Below are 24,099 nucleotides of genomic sequence, written 5' to 3' on the forward strand. Positions count from 1 at the left end.
TAACAATGGAAAAAGAATTATCTGTACAGAAATATAACAAACAACACTATTTATACAGGAAAAAGAACCTAGAATTAACACATCTATCTAATGAATGGGGAATGGATAAACAAACCCTGGAATATAAATGTAATGGAATATTATTGTGGCATAAGAAATAACAAGTGTGAAAAATACAATGAAATATGGGAAGACACACATGGGATATAAATATGGAAATAATGATGGTAGTAATGGCACCTGGAAAAATACACAGAAGAAAAAAAGTATTCAGGAGGGAACATGGAAACAAATAGGACATATTTCTTACCGTCTTGAACATACATATTTTAAATCAAACTATCAAGAATGAAAGATTCAAAAAAAAAAAAGAATGAAAGCTTCAACTGACCATCTAGACAATAGAAAAATGGTGTACATACGCACAGAACTATACAGCTTACAAAATGTTATCCTCATCATAGACCTGTGAGGTAGGTGGTATGATTTTAATTTTCCTCATTTTACAGACAAGAGAATGGAGGCTCAGAGAGGTTAAATAACTGGACAATAGTAAGAGACAGAGTCAGGCATTTTGATTTCAAGTCCACTGCTCTTTCCTCTAGCCCATCCAGTTTTATACTTGATAAAAAGTTCTCAAGTCTCTGCTGAAAATGAATTACTCAGTCAATTTAGCTTTCTTTCCTCATGTGTTTCACTGCCTTTTATCCCTAAGCTTAGACAGGTTCAAGAAAGAAAGGCTGAACCTGAGCTCCAAGATTTGCATGTATATATTAGATTTTTTTTTTAACTCTTACAGATGGATCAGTATATTTACCAAGTGATCTCTCTCTCTCTCTCTCTCTCACTCTCTCCGCCCCCTCTCTCTTTCCAGTCAATAAACATCTAGGAAGTGCCTACTATATGCCAGATATGCAGATATGTGCTAAGTACTGGGCATACAAAAAGAATCAAAAGCTAGTTCCTGCCCTCAAGGAGCTCACAATCTAATAGGGGCGATAACTAACAAACAAGCTACATACAGGATGAATAGGAAATGATTGAGAGAGGGAGGGCACTGGAATTAAGAAGGATTGAAGGAGGCTTCCTGTAGAAGATGGAAGTTTAGTTGAGACTTACAGGAAGCTAGGGAAGCAAGTAGGGGAGAGATGGAGAAGGGATATAATTTCAGGAATAGGGGACAGACAGTTAAAAAGTGCCCAGAGTCAAATGATGGCATGTCTTATTTCAGCTTGTCTTTTGGCACTGAAGCCAATGCTTGCCACCAGTGCTGGACCCTAAAAGTAGATTTAAGACAAGAAAGGAATATAGGAGTTTATGATCCCCAACTACATCTGTTTCCAAAGGGGAGCCCTGTGTCCGTAGGTAGTGAAGATATGCCACAGGTTGTCCCACATGTTAGCAATCTTCCCTTCTAAAAATTCCACAAATAATTAAATCCACTAAGAGACACATGGTCCCATCTAGACCAAGGATTCTTGGCTCTTTTTCCCTTCTCTTCTGAATGTTAATGAAAACTTGCCTCCCCTCCTGAACAACTCCTTTTGGTTGTTGTTGGCAAGGGAACTCTGGACTCATGTAGTAAATATACAAGTAATGATACTTTATTGCTTTTATTGATCTTGGCTCATTATCTTCTGTGGGGTAGAAGGGACCTAGCAACTGGTTCCAGCACCCAAATGGTTAGCTTGCAATTCAGAAGTCTGCTTAAAGTGGCCACTGGGGGGCAGCCAAGAGTCAGGGATAATTATAGAACCATTAACTGCAGGGTAGTAGCCATCTTTTGGGATGGAGGATGCTTGGGATACCATCCTGTCCAGAAGCAAGGTAATAGTTTGGTGTGGAACAGTGGAACCCAACAAGACACAAACCACTGAAAACACTGAGGCAGGTACAATACCAGAAAACACTCTCAAGTCAACAGCTAAGGAAACACAAGATCAAATCTAGGAGCATTCACATTACCATATCCAAGGTCAGGATGAACTGGTTTCAGGTCCCTAGGAGTAGAGGAAATAAAGGAATTATGGAAGATTTCATCAACAATCTCAAATGATTCTAGCTCATTTTCCCAATAAGCAGGAGCCTACTTGCTACGAAGGGTTTTGGATTTAAAGGGCCCTTCAATTAGCTTTTTTCTCTCTTCTTTTTTCCTCTCTCATTATAAGAAAACTCTAATCTCTTAAATGTTGCTGTTGTTAAGTCATTTCAGTCATGTCTGGCTTTTTTGTGACCTCATTTGGGGTTTTCTTGGCAAAGTACTGGAGTGGTTTGACATTTCCTTTTCCAGCTCATTTTATAGATAAGGAAACTGAGGCAAATAGGGTTAAGTAACTGGCTTAGGGCCCTATAGTTAGCAAGAGCCTGAGGCCAGATTTGAACTCACTAAGAGAAGTCTTCCTGATTCCAGGGCTGGCACTTTATCCACTGTACCTTCTAGCTGACCTTAGACTCTTAAATAGTATTAGTTATTAGCTACATAATTTATTAAGAAGATGACTAATGCTAACATAGTTTATGTAAGCCAATAATAGCATAATTTATTATATGCTACGTAGACATAAATTATTATTTACAATGCTTAAGTTGCAAGAAAGATTGTTGCTGTAATCATCTTTGATCATCACTACAACTCTTGAATTCTTTTGTATAGTCCTACCATTCAGTTATTTAAAAATATCAACTAAAGTCTTCTTTTTCAAGAATCTTATGCATGCTTTTTTTTTTTTTGCGGGGCAGTAGGGGTTAAGTGACTTGCCCAAGGTCACACAGCTAGTAAGTGTCAAGTGTCTGAGGCCAGATTTGAACTCATGAACTTATGCATGCTTTTTAAAAAAAAATAAGATAAAATTTAAAGCAGTTCTCTAAACAGAAAAGTCCTCTTCTTCTTTCTCTGTAACTCTCTTTAGCCATGACAGGAAAATGGGTTCTTCTTGATAAGTCCTCATAGAATAGCAGTGAAAATGTCACTTTATGAAATAGAAGTTATAGTCTATCTCTTCTCTTAAAGATACAGTAACAGTATTTCTATTCTCTTTGGGAGAGGCTATTGAAACTGGTGTTACATTGGTGATAATGAGGTTCATAATTTTCTCTTCCCCAAACTTGGTGTAATCCCCTTTTAGATATTCTGAGAATTGATGATCCCTTAACATCTCAAAAGTTGTGTCACCTCCAGCACAACCTTTTTCAATGTACATCTTCTTCCCATCTTCATTTCCTTATTGCCAATTCCATTTCCATTTCCTCATGAAAATTATTAAAGACTGTGGGGTTAGAATTCAAACATGAAGATGCTTTCACACATTATATTTCATGTATATGTTAAGGCTATACCAGTGTCCTTGATAGTTGTAAAAAGCAAAGATGAATTTTTTCCATGATCCTCTGCTTATTCAGGTAAGGAAATCATAAAACTGTGAGAGACATGTTCACCAAAGCTGTTTGCTATTGTCAAGGAGGATATCCAATTCAGACATCAAGTCAAAGAAAGATTCCCAGATCAAGGGTTCTTAACTGGTTTTCTTTCAAACAGTTTGATGAAGCCTATGGAACTCTTCTCAGCATAACTTTTTTCAACATTTGTTTTTATAAGATTTTAAGTTTCAAATTTTTCTCCCTTCTCCCTTCCCTCTACCCTCTCCAAGACAGAAAGCAATCTGATACAGCTTATATATAGAATAATTTTTTTCAAAAATTACAAAAGATGACATAGGAAACTAATACTGAAATGTGGTTATCAAAATATTTTTAAAGACAAAGTCCATTTACCCCTGTTCTAAATAATGAAATTCTCTAGATATTCCCTTTTTCAGATTATTGATGTTTTAGTCATTTTCAGTCATGTTTGACTCTTCATGATTCCATTTAGGATTTTCTTGGCAAAAATACTTAAGTAGTTTTCCATTTCCTTCTCCAGTTCATTTTATAGAAAAGGAAACTGAGGCAAACGGTCAAGTGACTTGCTCAGGGTCACCCAACTAGCCTGAGGTCAGATTTGAACTCAGGTCTTCCTAATTTCAGGCCCAGCACTCTATCGACTGTACTACCTAGCTCCTTTTTTTGGATTACATTGCATTTATTATATAAAACCCTGAAACATCCTAAATGACATCTTTAATTTTTTCAAAATAGCTATACCTCACTACCCACACAAGATAAACCAAGTGGATGAAGAAGCCTTATTCTCTAATTTATTATCTTCAATTGGATGGACAGCCTAGAAATCACCAGTTTGTTTGATTAGTTGCTAGATATTTACCTTCTCTTAAAGAATATAACCCTGGGGTATCTCCTAGAGCTATCTGACCCACTCAGGCCAGATGTCTGATTCTTTCTTGTTGCCAAATACAGATCCATTTAGTACTCCCAGCAGGGGTCTGTCTTCTCCCAGGGATACATGGATAGGACTCCACTTCCTGGGAACAAATTCATCAAAGTGAATCCAGTTAGTCAGTCTTATAAACATTTATTAAGTGCTTACTATGTGCCAGGCATTGCCCTGAGCACTGAAGATTTAAAAAGAGGCAAAAGATAGTCTCTGTCCTCAAAGAGCTCACTAGGGGAGACAGCTAGCAAAAAACAAAAACAAAAAATGTGCAAACAGGCTATATTCAGGATAAACAGGAAATACTGAAGAAAGGGGAGGCACTAGAATTAAGATGGGTTGGGAAAGACTTCCTGTAGAAGATGGGTTTTAGTTGGAATTCCAAGAGAGCTAGGGAAGCCACGAGGTACAGGTGAGGAGGAAGAGTATTCCATGCACAGGGAATAGCCAGAGAAAATGCCTGGAATTGAGATGGAGTGCTCTGTTTGTGAAATTTCAAGGAAGCTCGTATTACTGGGATGGAAGATTATGTGGGGGTGGGGAGTGTGGTGTATGGAGCATGGAAAGATAGAAGGGATCTAGGTTATGAAGAGCTTTGAATGCCAGAAGATCTTGTATTTGATCCTGGAAGTGACAGGGCATCACTGGAATTTATTGAATGGGGGATAGTTAGAAAACTTGTGTTTTAGAAAAATTCACTTTAGTGACTGAATGGAGGATAGATTGAGTGGAGAGAGACTTAAGACAGGCAGATCCATTAGCAAGTTATTGCAATAGCCCAAGTCTTGAGGTGATGATGGTTTACACAAAAGTTATAACAGTGTCAGAAGAGGGAAGCATTATAATCAAGAGATATTGCAAAGGTAAAATCAACAGGCCTTGGCAACAGATTGGATATTGGGGGTGAGAGATAGTGAGGAGTGGAAGATAACACCCAGGGGAAAAAATACATGCTCATTCATAGGTAGCACGGAATGAGAAACTAGTAATCATCGAGGGTCCCATGGTCCTCTGCCTTCCAATGATAAAAATTACAATTTCTCTTACAGGATAACTTACCTAGTTATGCTACTAAGGCAATAGGCCATATCAGTGTCATATTTCAGGGAATTCCTGCTCCTGAATTGTTTGTTTGATTGGTTTTTGTTGTTGCTGTTAGGCTGTCTCATGGGACTGGAAATAATAGTTTATAAATATATGCATCCCTTGTATTTACATAATGGGTACTTTTGTCCCACTACATGCCTCCCTTGTTCCCTTCATCCCAGCATTCCCAACAAGTGCCATTTTCATTCACACTTTGGTCATTCACATAGTTGATCATCATTACAACATTGTTATAACTGTGCACAGTGATCTCCTAGTTCTCATTTCTCTTTGCATCAGTTCATATAGGTCTTGCCATGTTTTTTCTGAAATCACCTCTTGTCATTTCTTATTTAGATCCCTTTCTAGTCACTTTTACTGCATATAAATCACTAATACTCTAACATTATTACAAATATCAAGCTGATTGGTTAAAGCATATTTAATGTTGTAATCCTTGCCTAAGAAACACTGGGAAATATTTCTTGATTCACCTTTGGCCCAAGTTCTGGGCCTCTAAGAATAGTCCTTCCCCTCCTTATAATTTAAAAAAATATGAACTTAAAAATAATCTGAAAACATGAACATTTTATATAGCAAGAAAAGCAAAAGAGGATTATATATGAAACTATGCTACATTAAGTTTATTTTTAAAGTACATATTAAATTTAACATCATCGTAAATAACAAATGTCCTGTGTGTTTTGAACTTGTCTTTAAGTTTGCTTTTTGTTGAATCTCTTTTATCTTTCATCTATATTACCTACTAAATAGCTGCCTTCCCCCCCAAAGAAGTCTTCCTTGTAAGAGATTAGTATAGTCAAGCAAACCAAATCAACACATTGGCCATGTCTGGAAAAATGTATGTTTCATTTTGTACTTCAAGTTCATCACCTGCTTTCTGTGGTGGTGGGTGGCAAGTTCATCATCAGTCTCTTGTAGTCATGAGTTCTTTATTTTTCTCTAATCACTTTTCACCCATATATTTAAACTCAGCATTTTTTGTTTATGATTTTTGCCTTGTAGTGCATGTTGCATGCTAACTTCCCTTTCCCCCTCTTCTGACAGAATGACTGGATTGGTTGTTCAAGACCACAGTCTGACCAGCACAGCTAAGTCAGGACATTGCATAGTCCTACCAGACAGGAGAAAGAGTGGTGGGAAAGACAGGCATCCATCATAAAAGACTGGATCTTTGGCAAGATGGGTTGAATCAGACCAGTCAGTCATTAAGTACTTATTGAATTACTCTTTGCTAGGCATTGTGCTAAACACAGGATATAAACAGAAAGCAAAATCACCTTTACCCTCAAAACTCTCACACTCTGAAGGGGGAGACAGCGTATACATATAAGATACACACAGTGAAAAGGAAGTTATCTCAGAGGGAAAAAGATCACTAATCTCCATTCCCTGAATCTCTGCACATGCTTTTGGTTTTGCCACTTTTCTTTGACTCTTGGATTACAATACTCTGAGGAAACCTGGGTCCTGAACCCAACATGCCCTTCTAATTTACAGTTGTATGGGTCCCAAGCCAGAGTCCACTCTTTCACCAGGAAGAAAATACATTCCCCTTCCCTGATTGGCCTAGTCATGGGCATGTTTCTCTCTCTCGCTCTGCACACACACGCTGACTCAGGTTTGACAGCGTGGCCCTGGTCCTCGGTAACAGCACGTGCTTGACGAGGTTCTCAGCCTCAGAGGTGGCCTTGGGATTGGTGAGTTTTATAAGGACTATAGACTAAGCTTAGATCTAAGACTATTTATTGTATTTCTACTTTCCTATTTCTCTAATCAGCATCACCTTGTTTGTTGGCTAATTAATTCCCAAACAATAAAAGCTAAGTAATCCATCTCTAACTAAAGCTCAGAGGCTTCTTTCTCTTACTGATCTGGGAGATATATAAGGGAAAGGTTAAAGGGGAGTTTAATGCTCTATATCCAATTTTAAATCTCACAGAGAACTCTTGTTCAAGCAGATGGGATCCAATAGTATTTGTCTGACTGCTAAAACAAACAACTGATGGTTGATAATGGTGGGGGCTACTTTCTAGATTCTGGCCACTCCCTCCCCACTCTCCATCCCTATGCATGGGTCTCCAGATACCATAAGGAAGAGGTAATAGGAGCAACAGTGACCTCTGAGAAGTGAGCTCACCAGTCTTAAAAAACTAACTTTTGCTTTGAGAAAACAAACATGATTTGGGTAAACAAAAACAACAAATAACTGGCATTTACATAGTTCTTTAAAATTGTACTTTACATAGATTTTCTTATGTGATTCTCACAATATCCAGTGAAAGGGGTGCTATACTTAGAGATCAAGAACCTGAGTTAAAAATCTTGGCTCTGATGCCTACTGGCTGTGTGGCCTTGACCCTTAACCTTTGTGGACCTCCTGTTCCTCCTTAGTAAATGTGAAAGGGTTCGACTAGTTGACTTCTGAATTCTAAATCTATGAACCTATAACCCCGTGTGGTAGGCATTTACAGGTCCTGTCATCCCTGTTCTACAGAAGAAGAGTTTGAGCCTTCGAGGGGTCAAGTGATTTGTCCATCTTCATCATTTGTACAAGTATCAGAGGATAGACAAGAACCCAGGTCTTACTGGCTTCATATTTAGCACTCTCCACTCCACCATACTGCTTCAGACAGAAACCCCAATTCCATATAGCATCTGGAATAGTTAGCTGTGTGGACAGAGGAATTTCTTAGGTTCTTTGTTTGGCATAAATTCTTTGTAGACATCTACCTTCTGGGCATTCACCACAGATCACATGAAAGTGACCCTCATTAGGACATACTTTGAAAATCTGTCTGCCTGTCAGACTACTCCCTACTTCAATGAAATTAGCCCCCATTGGACAATGCTCCTTAGGGAACTCAAGGAGATTTTTTTTTTACCTCATTGTCTCTTGCAATTGAGACAGTCTATAAGCCCACACACTCGCTCCAAAGAGTATTAGGAACCAAAGCAGAATATATGAACTTTGTCTGAGATCCATTAGCACTCGACAGGAATTGGTATATCCATTTTTGGAAGACCTAGTCAAACCTGTAAGTAGCATAGCAAAGATAGGTCTTTGCCCTGGGTGTCAGTGTGGAAGGATACAGTTGTGCTTCTTCCTCATGGTTACCACCATCCCTGTACTTCATTTTCAGTAAAGATGCTGAAGACCCCAGAGTTTCACTGTTATAATATTCCCCTCTAGGGTCCCAACTTTCCTTCCTTCCCTCTCTCTCAACTATCTCCATGGGAGTGAAATCCAGAATTGTAACCACAGTCTTCTGTGTGACCACTGATGCCATATAACACCCACATACCCACCCATATAACATACACACACCACCAACACCCTCAATTATTTTTGCCCCAGACCAAAAATTAAAAAAAAGAATTCTAGTTATAGTTTTAGAGTTATGCCTGGTAACAGCAACAACAACAACAACGATAATAGTCAGGCACTGTGCCAAGCACTTATACAATCATTATTTTATTTGATGCATTTATACCTATCCAAGATGAAACATCCCTGGCTAATATGACTGATCTGCCTAGTCTTTATCTAATATTTCTATTGCTTCCTACATTGAAACATAGTCATTGTTTTGGCCTGTTATGGCATTGTTATGACTTCCAAACTGAAGGTTTACTGAGGCATTGTGCTGACCTCATTGTCTTATACCTGTGAAACCTGGACAGTCTACCAATGCCTTGCCAGGAAACTGAATGGCTTCCATTTTATTTGTCTTAGGAAGATTCTGAGGATCATCTGGCAGGATAAGATACCAAACAATGAAGTCCCTTTTTGAACTAAACTGCCAAGCATTCAAATTCTACTACAGAGAGCACAACTCCAATGGACTAGCCATTGTTATTTGAATGTCAAATGTATGCCTTCCTAAAAGACAGTTTAAGGAGAACTCACACAGGACAAGTACTCACATGCTGGTCAGAAAAAGCAATAAAAGGATACTCTCAATGTCTCTTTTAAGAATTTTGGAATTGATTGCATGACAAGGCAGACACTGGCACAGGACCACCCAACATGGCATCCCCTTGACAGAAAAAGTGCTGTGCTCTATGAGTAAAGCAGAATTGAAAAAACTCAAAGGAAATGCAATATGCTCAAATTTAGAGATTCCACACCAAATGTTCACATGGTCTATTTGTCCCTGACCTGTAGTAGAGCCTTCCAAGCTTGTATTGGTCTGATTAGCCACAGTTGGACACTGTACCTTGATGCTACCATAGTGATATCATTTTGGTCCTCTTCAAAAATGAAGGACAACAACCAATCAACCATGGCAAACTGTGCCACAACTGTGCCCTCTTACAGCCTACTCTTTAGGGATCATGATTCTAGTATAGCTTAAAAGATATGTCTGGCTTACTGCCACCCTATGGGAACAGTTCTCTACCAAAACAAGAAACCTCTCACAGATGTCATGGCCTGCTGCACTCAAAAGGTAGTGGGTCAAGGGGTATCCCTAACTTTTTACCTGACAGCTCACCTTCTTCAGATGTGGGTAATCTAATGCTTGTGCCTATGGATTTCATAGTTCTGAGTAATGATGGATTCAGGGAATGCTGAAAATTACATTGGATTTTATTATGGACTAAATATGAATACTCATAGACATCTAATACCACCCTATTAATGTGTGAAACAATCAAGGAGCAATCATTTTTGTCCACACCAGTGACATAGGAGACTGACTCCTGTGGGTCCCAGTAGGAAAGCATGATAAAAAAATATTCACATGTAATAACTCCCTAACTTTCCAGTGGTGCTGAGAATGCTATCGACTGCCACTGAATAATGTATTAATTGTATGAAACTTTAAAAGGTTATCTTCCACTTGAGATATTCAGTTTTATTCCCTGTAACAGTTCAATAATATATGCCAAGATTACCCTTAGGTGAGTCATAAGCTACACTTCCTTCCCCCAGGGATAGGGACCAGACCTGTGGTTTCATTGTTATAAAGAACTCCATACTGAAAACTCCCTCTGTTGGTACAACTGGCCCTGTGAAGAAATAGTTCCCTTGGTTTCACAGGGCTATTACTCTGGGCTCTCCATCTTGAAACTTCCTCTCATAACTCACAGGATCATAGATATATAGCCAAAAGTAAACATAGAGCTGATTAATTTTCTTTTTTTTTTCTTTTTTGTCTAGGCAATGAAGGTTAAGTGACTTGCCCAGAGTCACAAAGCTAGTGAGTGTCAAGTGTCTGAGGCTGGATTTGAACTCAGGTCCTTCTGACTCCAGTGTCCATGCTCTATCCACTGTACCACCTAGCTACCCCAAAGCTGATTAATTTTCAATCCATTCCTTTTCTAGATGTGAAAACTGAGGTTAAGTAACTTCTTCAAAGCTATATAAAAAGGAAGTTGTAGAGACAGGAATTAAACTCATTTCCTCTGATTGAATACAGTTCTTCTTCCGCTATGCTGAGATGCTACTCCTGAAGGATCCAAAAATTCTCTGAAGGACATCATGGACAGAATGATCAATAAACACTAATAAGTGCCATATTACCTCCAAGGCACTTGCTTGGCATTTCAAGCTCTTCACCACCTGGCCTCTTACTGCCTTTTCCAGTCTTTTTTAACCTTTGCTCCCCTCCCACACTCTGTCAGATAGCTACACTGACCTACTTGCTCCTCAACAGAACACTGCCATCTATTTCTTTGTCTTTCCTGTTCTCCATTCCTAGAATGCTCTCCCTCCTCATCCCTACCTCTTAATATCTCTTATTTTCTTCATAATTCAACCATGTGCACCTGAGGCAGGTTTCTCTTAATTCTCCCATAGGCTGGGACATTCCATTCTAATATTAACCTTCCATCTTCTCTGTATGAATTCTATATGGCTCTACTTATATACAAGTTGTCTCCTTCTCTACAATGTTGAAGTCCTTGAGGGCAGAGACTGGTTTTATCTTTCTTTGAGTCCCCAGCCCTTGCTACAAAGCAGTTCTATAGTAAGCACTTAATAAATTCTTATAGATTTATGGAAAGATGGAGATTATAATGGAAAACCCAAAGAATCAATTCACCTCAGTCTATATCTTTTTATACCAAGATCTACAGAAATGGTTCAACATATAGAGCAATAACTCAATTTCTATGTTTTCATAGATCATACCACCATCATTCATACCCCAGCTCTGTGTCAACTTCTTCCATGACTTGAGTGATATAGAAAGCATAGTTCAATTTGGAAGAGGAATCTGCATGGTGCCAAAGTGGTATCTGAATCAAGAATGCAAGATTGCAACAGAGCAAAGTGTGTTAGGGCTCTTTCTAGCCCTAGCAAATTGCCTCTTGGAAAATCTCATAGACGTAAGAGGTAATACTGAATAAAAAACACTAGGGTTACCTTTTTTGCTCCTATCTAACATGTGTCCCACTATTCTTTGTATGATTGACTCACCTAAATCCTGGATTATACCTCTTAAATGCTTTCTTAGTGTAGTGTAGTGGAGAGGTCACTGGACTTAAAGCCAAAAAGATTCATGTTCACATTCCATCCTTAGACACTAGCTGCATAATCTCTGGCAAGTCATTTAACCTTTCGGTGCCTCAGTTTCCTTAGCTATTAAAGGAGGTAGTTGGACTTCATGACCTCTGAGGTCCATTCCATTTGAAAATCTATGATGTTATCTTGTCACTACTGATTCTTGATGGATAAGAAAAATGCATTGGTCAGGAAATCACCCCCAGTTTATGGGCATACCATAAACAACAGGATGGCATTGCTATCTAATGAACTGGCAAATGTAGGGGCCTGAGAAGATTACATGGGACTCAGTACACAATGTGCCCATGCCAGAATTGGCAGAAGTCTTCCATGCACACCTCAGCAAGCCATAGCTTCAAGGTACAGGGATACTGGCACTCAACTTGGGAGTAGGGGTAGTATTCATTGTCTAGGGATAGATTTCATAGGATGTGTAAATGTGAATGAGAAAAATACATCTTTATTTTCATTAACCTCTTACTGAAATTTAACATTTCCTTCAATTATGAATTAAAAAAAATATTCTGAGAAAGGGTCCATAACTTCATCAGACTGCCAAAGTATATATCACATGCACACACAATGGGAACACTTGCTAGGGGGAAGGATGGTATCTGAACCTTCATGGGGAAGGCTGAGTCAGAAGGAACCATTACAGGGGCAACTAGGTGGTGCAGTGGATAGAGCACCGGCCCTGGAGTCAGGAGGGCCTGAGTTCAAATCTGGCCCCAGACACTTAACAATTACTAGCTGTGTGTGACCCTAGCAAGTCACTTAGCCCCAATTGCCTCACCAAAAAAAAAAAAAAAAAAAAGAAGGAACCATTACAAATGCAGCCTGATATCAGTACCAATAAAATCAGGATAGGGTCTTATTTCTATTGTATGGAGCCTCCTTTCTTGGCAGAGATGTTAGATAAGGAATCTGGTGGCTCAAGGAATAGAGCACTGGGCATTAAGTCAGGAAGACCTGGGTTCAAATCCACCTCAGAGCTTTATGAGCTATATGATACTAAGCTAGTCACTTAACCTCTGTTTGCCTCAGTTTCCCCAACTGTAAAAAGAGGATAATAATAACAACTACCTCACATGATGCTTTAGCCCAGATAATACTTATAAAAAGTAGTTAGCACAGTTCCTGATACGTAGTAGGTGTTATATTAACTTATTCCCTTCTTTCTTCCTAATCTTATTAGTAAAAGCAACCCCAATGAAGGTTATCCTGATTTTCATTTTTTTCCCTCTTTCAGAAGTTTGTTTTGATTCCTTTTTATCCCTATCTTCTCTTTTTTGGTTCTCTCCAATTACCCTTTGTCTATGTCTCTCACTAGGAAGAGGAAATCAAAGCATATGACAACAAAGTCAAGTCTCTACAACTCCATCTAACTGAGGCCATCAAAAAAGCAATAATAGTGACATTTATTGAGCATATTGTATCCTCTGATAGATTTGCTTGCCTTCCCTGAAGACAGAGAGTATCTTATATTTGTGTCTGTATCCCCAGTGCCTAGTACAGTGTTTAGCATATAGGGCCCATTAATGCACTAAGTAGGGCTTTAGTAAATATTGATTGCCTGAGCCATTGATCTAGATTGGGAGCTCTTGACCTTTTTTGTGTTATTAACCATTTTGTCAATCTGGTGAAATTTATGACCCTCTTCTCAGAATGATGCTTTAAATGAATAAAATACAATTGAAAGGCTACCAAAGGAAATCAATTATGTCGAAATACAAATATAAAAATATTATATAAAACAAGTTCATGGAGCTCAGGTTAAGAACCACTGATGTAGCATTTGTAAGGGGAAGAATGTGGCACTATGGGAATTCAGGTTAATAGTTGATTATTGGGAACAGGGGCTGTTGGAGAAAACATAATGGAAGAGGTAAGTCTTGACCTTCATTTAGAAAAAGCAGCCAAACAAACAAGGATAGGACTCAGATAAACAGAGAGCAAATGTGCCCTGTTGGACTGATTTGACCATTAAAGTCAACCAACCAACCACACTGATTTTGTTTTCCCTGAGACGACCAGTTGTTTTGACTGCCTGGACCAGTTACCATGGCATCATGTAGACAGTGCCTGTGAATGACTGTGTTGTGCTCCTTGGTTGCCTATGATGGTGGAAGATGCTTGAAAAGGCCACACTCTTTCCAAACATTCTACAATGTATTTGGAGAAGCCATGGTCTAAGTCAGTTTCAAATGAAGCCAGGAGGCACATGGGGGCATTTGGGATTGCTAGACAGGGTGTTAAATTCCCACCTCCACTTGTAGGATTCAAAATGTGAGCCAATTAGCTTGTTGGAGCAGAGATTTTGGCATTTCCTCTGTGGTTTAATTCCCTGTCCCTAAATAGAATTATACAGGTTTGGGACATCCAATTTCATGCTTTTTTTCCATATTATGTTTCAAATGAACAAGGATTCTAGACATTTGAAAAAAAATAGGTGAATACAACTGTTTATTCAGTGCCTACATTCTAGTCGGCAGCTGTATTTGATAGCTACTGTTCGTTAATGAAATTGTGAGGCTATGGTAATTGAATAGAATTATGCTCTAAATGAATTAAAAAGCAGGGAGATGGGATAAATACTATGAAAGCTGGTGGGAAGATCATGGAGGAAGAATTGGAAGACCTGGTTCTAATCTTAACTTTACCACTAAGTAAGCAAGTTAAGACAATTCGACAAATATTTACAAATGTCTTTTATTTTCAGAGCATTATTCTGATCTTGGGTGGGGGTAGGGGTGTGAGTACAAAGATGGATAATATAATTCACTACTGTATGTAAAGTACTAGAGATAAAGAGACAAGAATGAAAAACAATCCCTTGCCCTCAAGGAGCTTACATTCTACTAGAGAAAGGCACATGTAAACAGAAAAATAAATACAAGGTGGTTTGAGAAGAATTATAGAGGCTTCTGTAGGAGCTGATAGTGAGCTGAGTCTTGAAGGAAGTTAAGGATTCTTAGTAGTAAAGGGGAAGAATGCATATATTCCAGGTCTGGAGAATAGTTAATACAAAGGCCCAGAGGCAGCAAGAAAGGATTCCAATTTTTTGAGGAAGAGCAGGTAGACCAGTTTAGCTGGCAGATAGGTTGCCTAAAAGAGAAAATGTGAAATAAATATAGAAGGGTAAACTCGAGCCTTAATGTGAAGTACTTTTCATGCCAACATGAGTTTCTGTGTTATTCAGAGGAAAGACGGACCCATTGAATATTCTTGATCAGGGATATGACCTAGTCTGAGTTAGGCTCAAGGAAAATTATTTTGGTGACTATAGGAAGAATGAAATGGAGAAGGAAAAGGCTAGAAAAAAGTTAGATCTAATAAGTGGCTATTGCAAAAAGGTGACAGTGGCAATAACTACAGTAGTGGCCCTTTGAGTGGAGAAAAGAAAATTGATGCAAAATATTTTGTGAAGGTAGAGAAATAAGACATAACTTATTGGGTGTTGGGAATAAAGAAAAAAAGAAAAATCGAAATAGAATTAAAGGTTTCAGATGTGGGTGACTAGGAGGATGGCAAAATAATGAACTTAGAATGATGGGTGCCTTTTTAGGGGAGCTAATGAATTCCACCATTTTGAGTTTGATATACCTAAAGAAATTCAAGTAGAGATGGCCAGCAGGCAAAATGCGTGATGCAAGCCTAGAATTCAGTAGGGATTAGGACTGAATATAGAATATTAGGAGTCATCTGCATAGAAATGATAATGAAACACAGTGGAGCTGATGAGATCTTCAGGAGAAAGGAAGGAGAGAGGAAGAGAGGAGAGAGAGAGAGAGAGAGAGAGAGAGAGAGAGAGAGAGAGAGAGAGAGAGAGAGAGAGAGAAACAAATAACAGAGACTTTGGTAAGCATGATTCTTATTTCGTGGATTTTAGAAGCTACTTAACACCCTCTCTATCTTAGTTTTCTCAACTGCAAAATGATGGTAATTAATACCTGTGCCTGCAATTGCTCAGTGTAATGAGATGATCTTTGGCATAACCTTTAACCATACCACTGGTAGGCATATATTCATAAAGGTCAAAGTCCAAATGAATAGTTATACCAAAATATTCATAGCATCATTTTATTTGGTTGATGGTAATGATAATAATCAACTTTATAGAGCTTTTCACAATTTTCAAAATGCTTTACAAGTGTTATCTCATCTTATTTTTAGAACGTCCTTTTGCCTCAGATTGGTCATTATAATCTTTAGATGGTGTGATTTAGAAGGAGTGATATAATTTAGGTGGTGTGACATAATTTAGATGGTGATTATAATTATTTAGATGGTGCAGTCTATAAAAGAATTTAGGAAAGGAGACAGAGGAGTGACTCAGATAAGCAAAAGGAGAACCATAAGAGAATGTTATCTTGAAAACCTAGAGTGAAGAGTGTATTGAGGACAGAGTGATCAACAGTGTCAAATGCTTCAGTGAAGTCAAGGAGAATAAGGATTGAGAAAAGGCTGTTGGATAGGACAACTAAGAGACTATTAGTAACTTTGGAGAGGACAGTTTCAATGTAATGATAAGGTTGGAAGGCAAATGGGGAAGGGTTAAGAAGAGAGTGAGAGGAGAGAATGTGGAGGCATCTATTGTAGAAAGCCTTTTGAAGTTTAGCTCCAAAGAGCAGAGGAGATACAGGATGATAGTTAGCAGAGATGGAAAGATCAAGTGACGGTTTTTTGAGGATGGGGAAGAAATGTTCTGTAAACTATAAAGCCTTAATTGATGTGCTAGTTTTTTAAACTACTTTTTCTCATTTTCTTTTTGATTCTTTGTTATATGGCATAACCACACGGGAGGCAAAAGGCACATACTTGAAAATAAAGGTGATGTAAAAAAAATCAAAGATTGAAAACAAATTTGGACAAATATTTAAACATACCTCTAAGTGGCTTGATCTTGGCTGTTTGCCACAATGATTTAAATGACATAACTTGACTATCTTCAGAGAAGTCCCAGACTGAGATAGGCAATACAGTTGTAGACATAACAGTGATTTAGGCTGTATACAGTTTGACAAACAACATCAATACAGTCAAACCACTAGTCAATTCAATGGAAAAAAAAATCAAGCCAACTAAATGTATTACCCCCATCACAACTGATTGAAACATGAAAACACAGTTAATCTATAATTTAGTATTTCAACTGATTGGTTTCTTATTGACATAGCCACAGATATCTGAACAACCAGCGAATAACAGTGAATAAGTAAATAAAAACAGCATTGTTGATCTGCCTATTTAGTGATCTAATAACTTAAGGAATTTTTTTAAATGAAAGAAGTCTGTCTTGGACACACTCCAAAGGGCTTTAGGATTTGGTTATTACACAGTCTTACCAATTACACAGTCCCATGGCATGACATAGTGTCCTAGACTACAGGGTCTTAAAGTTATGTTTGTGTCACGGAAGAAGCATATATTCCTTGAGGAAAAGTCATGGAATTTGCATCTTTAGAGGAAGTAGTATTAAATGATAAATGTAAAAATACTTCTAAAAATGAGAAGAAATAAAATACTGAAATGTGACTACTTGCCAATAGATTTCATGAAGCCTTGGGATTATAATCAGGATAACCCTGGGCTTGAGTTATGGCTCTGATGTTTGCTAGATAGGTGATACTGGGTGCGTCATTTAACCTTAAGAGAGCCTTAAGTTAACTCAGTTAACTCAGCCTCAGTATACTCCTCTATAAAATGGGTATTACAGTACTTACAATACCTACCTCATGGTGTTATAGAGAATAAAGTACTTTATGTACTTTAAAGTATAATATTAATATATGGCTTTTTGTTATTCTTTCTACCCATTTTTCATTTTTACCCTCGTTGGAAAATTGCCTGCACTTTTTCTTTGGAAATAAAACAGGCAGATGGTCTTTGTAAGGAGAGAGTCAATCGCCTCTCATGTGTACTGTAAATATTAAGATCCACAGGAATTTAGTCCATTCCATTAGTTGACTTGTTAAATCCCATTCCCCCAACCCCCTTTGATTTTCTAATGAACCCCAGCTGCAAACCAATTTCATTGCTATCAGATGAGACATCCAACAGGCTTTGATCTGAATGACATTTAAGAGAGATTAGCATTATTTTCTCTGAGAAGGGAGTGGGTGGATTTCTGACATCAAGGTATAATAGCATGCCTCTTACTAAAAACTGTCCCTGCAAAAGGACCCTCCACCTCCTCCCATAGGAAGCAGGATGGTATAATGAAAAGAAAATTGAGCAGGAAATCAGGGGCCCTGGATTCCAGTGCTGCTGGTTCCACCATTAATTTGTTGTATAACTTTGGACAAATCTCTTCTTTGGGTTTCAGTTTCCTTATCTGTAAAACAAAAACAAACACCATTACCACCACTACACTACTGTGTAGAATTGGGCTGGTCAGTTAACCTCTCTGTGCCTTGGTTTCCCCATCTATAAAAGGAAGGTGTTGGCCTAGCTGACCTCAAAGTTCCCCTCCATCTCTAAATCTCTATGAACTATGAACCTATAAATCTCTATGAAGTAGAAATAAATGGCCTCAAAGCTCCTTTCCATATCGAAGAACTTAATGAACCTACAATCCCAAGTATGAATGAGCACTTATTAAGAGTTTACTACAGGGGCAGCTAGGTGGCGCAGTGGATAGAGCACCGGCCCTGGATTCAGGAGGACCTGAGTTCAAATCCGGCCTCAGACACTTAACAATTACTAGCTGTGTGACCCTGGGCAAGTCACTTAACCCCAATTGCCTCACCAAAAAAAAAAAAAAAGAGTTTACTACATACAAAGCACTGTGTGAGTGTTGGGATACAATTAGGAAAATAAGACACTCTCAAGGTGCTCACATTCTAATGGAAATACACAACACATAGAAAAGAATTCAGCTTCAGGGTCAGACACTGACAAGAAGAGGACTAGTTCAAGCCTGGTCCTTTTACCAAAAGAGTTGTAGGGCCAGGCAGAGGATAAATGTAACATGCCTGATTAGCAGTCTGAAAAAACAAAACAAAACAAAAAAAAGGCTATATGTTCTGTAGTTGTATTTTTTTTGGCAGGGCAATGAGGGTTAAGTGACTTGCCCAGGGTCACACAGTTAGTAAGTGTCAGGGGCCGGATTTGAACTCACGTCCTCCTGAATCCAGGGCTGGTACTTTATCCACTGAGCCACCTAGCTGCCCCCATGGCTATATGTTCTGAAGTTTAAATATCGTATTGTTGTTCAGTCATGTCTGACTCTTGGTGACCCTGTCTGGAGTTTTCTTGGCAGAGATACTGGAGTGCTTGGCCATATCCTTCTCCAGCTCATTTTATAGATGAAGAAACTGAGGCAAACAGAATTAAGTGATTTGTCCAAGTTCACACAGCTAGTAATGTCTGAGGCCAGATTTGAACTCAGGAAGATGAGCCTTCCTGACCTCAGGCCTAATATGTCCACTATGCCACTTAGCTGGTTTAAATATTAGGCTCTCAGCAGACTGTAACAAAAGTTATAGGAGATCTTGGAATCCTGTGGCATTATTAAATCATATGAATACATGCTGCATGTCTTTATTGTTTAACATTTCATTTATAGAAATACTGTCCCATAACCTGATTCATATTGCACATTGAATCCTATTTCTTGTTCCCCATTTTGGAGAGATCCAGACACAGTCAGATTCATAACCTAAGACTTAAGCAATTTTTCTCCAGGTGCTGAGCTTGGAGACTTTACTAGCTAAAGAGGAAGAGGGGCCCAATACCTCTTAATTAAACTCAGGCCAAACATGGTATAAACCACATGCCTGGGAACAGAATATGGAGAGGTATAATCCTTGTGATGACCCAGAAGTTTTTTCCAAATGCTAGACTGGCAGGGCTTGCTTGCTTCAGTTGGTGTTGGGTGGTAACAAGAATGTCAGGAGTACCTTCTGATGGGGCTTGCAAGCTCTCCTGGATGATGGCTGGAGCGGGGGCAGGATGGAAGCTGGGCAAGTGGCTTGGGGGACACTGCTACTAAAATAGAAATAGAAATTAAGTAGGACAATCTGGAGCATAATGACTGCTTTTCTCATTAGACAACCATTATACTTGTAAATGCTTTGAAAGAAAAAGAGAAGCAAATTTCTTTTTTTTTCTTTCTTTTTTTGTGGGGTAATGAGGGGTAAGTGACTTGTTCTGGGTCACACAGCTAGTAAGTGTCAAATGTCTGAGGCCACATTTGAACTCAGGTCCTCTTGAATGCAGGGCAGGTGCTTTATCCACTGTGCCACCTAGCTGCCCCCAAATTTCTTCTAAAGAAAAGTCATTTAAGCTCTAGTTTGCATTGAAAATTGAAACTGGGGGGCAGCTAGGTGGTGCAGTGGATAAGGCACTGGCCCTGGAGTCGGGAGGACCTGAGTTCAAATGTGGCCTCAGACACTAGACACTTACTAGCTGTGGGACCCTGGGCAAGTCACTTGGCCCTCATTGCCCAGCAAAAAAAAATAAATAAATAAATTTGAAACTGTATAAGCCTATAGTGAGCAACTAGGTGGTGCAGTGGATAGAGTGCAAGGCCTGAAGTCAGGAAGACTCCTATCCATGAATTCAAATCTGGCCTCAGACACTTACTAGCTGTGTGACCCTGGGCAAGTTACTTAACCATGTTTACCTCAGTTTCCTCATCTGTAAAATGAGTTGGAGAAGGAAATGGCAAACCAGTCCAGTATCTCTTCCAAGAAAACCCAAAATGAGGTCACGAAGAGTAGAACATGACTGGAAAACAACTGAACATCAACAACAATAAGCCTACAGTGCAGACAGAAAGGGCTGCTGAATCTGCAAGAGCAAGAAGTAGCTTCATTTGAAGCCTTCTGACTAGAAGAGGCTTAGACTTCCTATTAAAAAAAATAACTACCAACAACCAGTCAATACCACTTAACTTTTAGGGAGAATAAAACCACAGAGTCATTACTGGTTGTTCAATTCAAATGGATTTGATTCCATTCTACTAGCATTTATTAGGCACCTACTTACTACATGCCAGGAACCTTGCTAGGCCCCTGAGGATTCAAAGTTAATTGTGAATCTGATCCTTCCTTTAAGAAGGGCATCATGGGGCAGCTAGGTGGCACAGTGGATAAAGCACTGGCCCTGGATTCAGGAGTACCTGAGTTCAAATCCAGCCTCAGACACTTGACACTTACTAGCTGTGTGACCCTGGGCAAGTCACTTAACCCCCATTTGCCCTGCAAAAAAAAAAAAAAAGAAGGGCATCATGTCTACTAGATATAATGTATCATGTAAATAGAGGGTTGTTTTGTGTTTTTGTTGTTGTTGTTTTCTTTTATGTCTCAAAGCTAATAAACTTGGTCTTTGTCATGCTTAAAGGGCTGAAGAGTACAGAAGAGAGCGTCGTCTCTATTAAAATCTGGCAAAGCATCATTGCTTTTAACCCAATTTTGTGGGTGAGACAACTGAAGCTATTGACCTTTTCCAGCATGAGCAAGGAAGTCACAGTCTAAAGTTGGAATGAGTAACAACATTCGGACCTCTCTGTTCCTTAGCTTAGACAACAAGAAGGAAAAAGGCCTGCCTCACATTGTTCAGGATGACTCAAAGATCTACACTTTTCCAGTCTCTTTAGCGTATTCTCCTTTAAGCAATTGTTTCTCCCTTAAGTCAATTGTTCAGGTCCGACTCATCCAAAAAAATCAGAGCAGAGCTAAGGATGTAATGATGAAGCTTAACCAGCAGCATGACCTTCTAGATGAGCTCTAAATCCATGATCTTCTAAGTCAATGCTCCCTCACAAAGTAGCCTTCAGGGAAAAACTCCACTGGAATGAAGGCCCAGATTATCTTCCTAGAATCTTAGATACAGGAGAGATCTCAGAGGTTACCTTCCACCTCCCTTCATTTAACAAATGAGGAAACTTTGGAGCAGGAAGGTTAAGTCATTTGCCTGATGTCACATAGGTAGCAAATGTCAAAGGGAGAACTTGAACCCATATCTTCTGACTTGAGTCCGCACATATTCCATTGAAGTCCTGCTTTGAAAAATAAGGAGTAGGAAATAATGGAATATGGGGATTAACTTCAAACACAAGTGACTTTTGAGACAGATGGTGGGACAGTAGGTAGAATGCTGGGTGTGGACTCAAGAAGACCCGAGTGTAAATTCAGTCTCAGATACTTATTAGCTGTATGAGCCTGGGCAAGTCACTTAACCTTTATTTGCCTCAGTTTCCTCAACTGTAAAATGGGGATGATAATAATAGTTCCTACCTCCCAGGGTTAAAGATCAGATGAGATAACATTGGTAAAAAGTATTTAGAACAGTGCCTGGCACTTAGTAGGTGCTATAGAAATGCTTATTCCCTTCCCTCCCTTCCCAGGTAGAAGCTGACTCTAAACGCTTTAAGTAATCCGTCAAGACTGGCAAACCTATAAAAGCAGAGCAGGTTGCAGTTTTTACTAAAAGCTAAACATTAGCGGATTAGATTGTCCAGAACTTCAGGGAAAAAATATTGCCCCCAGACTAATAAAACAACAGAAGAATGAAGCAGCCCTATAAAGCCAGTGCACCAATGAATGAGGCTTTAGATCCAGGCTCCTTTACCTTCTCCAAACAAAAATATGTTATAGAGCAATACCCACAAGGCAATAAGTATGTCCTGCCTTGACAATGCCAAGGCACTTCCAGATGCTGGTGACATCAGAAAGGAATGGAGTCACGCAGAATGACCTCTTTGAATTATGGAACTCTCGTGTTGGAGCTAGAAAAAAAAAAACAAAACAGCTCAGCTCCTTCATTTTACAAAGGAGGAAACTGTAACCTATTGAGGAGTTCAGGGACATGGCCAAGCTAGGAGACAGACAGAAAGACATCGACAGAGACAGAAAGACAGAGACAGAGAGAGAGTGTGTTAGTGAGGGAGTTAGAATTAGAAACCAGATCTTCCCCTAAAACATCTCTTGATAAGGGGATAAGTTAAAACTCCCTAGATTAGAGCTATCCTCAAACAGGAGTATTTTTCATTTGAAGCTGTCCTTATATTATTATACTAGACATAAAATTTGAAAAAAAAAAGATACATAAAGTACTTTGCAAAACAAAGTTCTATGTAAATTAATAGTAAATACAAGGGCTGCTAGGTGGTGCAGTGGATAGAGTGCCAGGCCTGGAGTCAGGAAGGCTCATCTTCCTGAATTCAAATCCGGCCTCAGATGCTTACTGGCTGTGTGACCCTGGGCAAGTCACTTAACCCTGTTTGATTCAGTTTCGTCATCTGTAAAATGAGCTGAAGAAGGAAATGACAAATCACTCCAATATCTTTGCAAAGAAAATACCAAATGAGGTCATAGTCAGACACAACTGAAAAACTACTGAAAAATAACAAAAAAAAAAAATGCAAAGTTTCCCAAAGTACAGTTTAAAACTAAAGCTTTAACCTTCCCCCCCCACCTTCCCCAGTCCTCATCCTCTTTGGTATTCCTATAGTTCTTTTTTTCTAAGCTTAAAAAACCTTTTTTTAAAAAAAGAATGTGGAAAAATATGCTTATATGCTTTAATCTACATTCAGAGTTTATGAGTTCTCTCTCTCTAGAGATAAAATACATTTCATGAGTCCTTTGGAACTATCATAGTTCATTCTATTGATCAGAGAAGCTAAGTCTTTCACAATTGATCATCGTTATAATATTGCTATTAATAATAGTGCTTTCATGGTTCTGTTTACTCCATTTTGCAGTTCACATAAATCTCTTCAGGTTTTCTGGAAAACCAACCTGATTGTCATTTATTATGGCACATTAATATTCCATCACATTCATATGCCACAACTTGTTCATCCATTCCCCAATTGATGGGCATCCCCTCAATTTCCAATTTTATACCACAACAAAAAGAACTACTTTATTTTTGTCTGTATAAGTCCTTTTCCTTTTCTTTGATCTCTTTGGGATATAGACCTAACAGTGGTATTGCTGGTCAAAGGATATGCACAATTTTATACATATATACATACATGTAGTAGATATTTATAACAGATATAATCTATATAGCATATAGAGATATATCTGCATATATATATATATATAAATTTAATATCTCCATTTTCTTCACTGGCTTTTCATTCTATTTAACTACCTATTACTATTGGTATTTCCCAAAGCTCTTAAAAAATAAGACATTTTGT

General features: G+C 38.6%; 1 pseudogene; it reads left to right on the forward strand.

Annotated features, from left to right (window-relative positions):
* The first annotated feature begins 3,366 nt into the window (after positions 1 to 3,366).
* Positions 3,367 to 24,099, forward strand: part of LOC122738540 — a 71,523-nt pseudogene continuing 50,790 nt past the window's right edge.

This window comes from Dromiciops gliroides, chromosome 2 (assembly GCF_019393635.1).
Source record: "Dromiciops gliroides isolate mDroGli1 chromosome 2, mDroGli1.pri, whole genome shotgun sequence".
In the NCBI taxonomy this organism is placed as follows: domain Eukaryota; kingdom Metazoa; phylum Chordata; class Mammalia; order Microbiotheria; family Microbiotheriidae; genus Dromiciops; species Dromiciops gliroides.